Source organism: Echinops telfairi, unplaced genomic scaffold, assembly GCF_000313985.2.
Source record: "Echinops telfairi isolate 266 unplaced genomic scaffold, ASM31398v2 ScPeMD7_1;HRSCAF=3_0, whole genome shotgun sequence".
Lineage (NCBI taxonomy): Eukaryota > Metazoa > Chordata > Mammalia > Afrosoricida > Tenrecidae > Echinops > Echinops telfairi.
In genome coordinates this window covers 1,865,123-1,866,537 of record NW_022103896.1, presented here as the reverse complement: position 1 = coordinate 1,866,537, position 1,415 = coordinate 1,865,123, and positions in this window count along the sequence as shown.

The following is a 1,415-nucleotide window of genomic DNA, read 5'->3' as shown; positions in this document are numbered from 1 at the left end:
TTAAAGTATGGTCGATATATGCATGTATGCATCATGGGTGAAGAAGTGGGGGTGTAGGAGCCCTGGCGGCAGGGTGGAGATGCATTGATCTGCTAGCTGCTCTGTCAGCAGTTCAAAACCACCAGACGCTCCTTGGGAAAGAGACGGAACTTTCTACTCCCATAGGAGTGGCTGTCTCAGAAGCCCACAGGGGCGGTTCTACCCTGCCCTGTAAGGCACCGTGAGTCTGCAGCAACTCAATGGCACTGAGCCTGTCTTTTAGTTAGTTTGCTTTTTATGGAAACTGAAACCATATAGGACTATGCATTTGACTATACAATAAAAGTGCTCATTAAACTCTAAGACGGGTCATCATCGCCTCTTGGCCTTTTGGCTAAGATCAAGTGTAAACTCTAAGGCAGGTCATTAAAGTTTGAATAAGTTGAAATAGGAGAAAACATATTTTTCAAATAAAAGAGCAGAGGTTCATCTACCAGTGGTACAACATTAAACCATCTGAAAGCTGTGTACTTGGATTGAAGACATTGAAAGAGGGGGCCTAGTAGCTGACAGTCTACATGATCAAAGCATTAATCCATCAATCCAAGAGAGTCAGAACCTATCAAAATAAGTACAAAAGTAAAAACACAACTAGGCATGCCATTGTCCACCTGCTGAGTAGAGTCATTCCTGAGAAATCTCGGAGGCATCCAGAAAGGACAAGGGGGGTGGGGTGGGGGTCGCGGCACTGCAAAGAGAAAGAAAAGATAAAAATACTGCTGACTTCTCACGGGAAACAATGGGACTCAAAGACAATGGAACAGCGTCTTCAAATGTCAGCCCCAGATTCTATAACCAGCAACATGTTTTCACAATGGAGATCAAAATAAAGGTGTTTTTTTTTTTCATAAATGAAAGCTGGGTGAATTCATGATTGCTGCTCCCACACTAAAGCAGAAGATAAAACATTCTTCCAATTAAAGGAAGGAATAGGGTAGACTGGGAATGGTGAGACGGTGCCAGCTGAGAAGACATTTATCCTTCAGCTAATCAGAAGTCAGGTGGGATGCATAAGTGGCAGATATGACAGGAGTGAACATCGTGCTTTTCAATTCCCCGCGCATATTCATAAGTGCAGGGATTAAATATGTATGGTGATTAGCATAACAAAGAGAGATGTAGCCAGAGATTGCCTCCCTCCTATCGAACAATGCAGGAAGTACCGAAAGGGAATGAAGGAGACGCACAGGCCAGTGCACCAGAAAGCATTGGTCTATACCCCACCACTCCACGAGGCAGCCTGGTTCCAGAACCCAGGGGACCGCGGGGAGGCTCCAAGCCGCCCTGAAGGATGGCCAGGAAGAAAGGCACAAGGGAGTGAAGACAGAGCGCCGGCTGAGAAGGTCCCACACACAGATGCGATGCCGTGAGGGCTG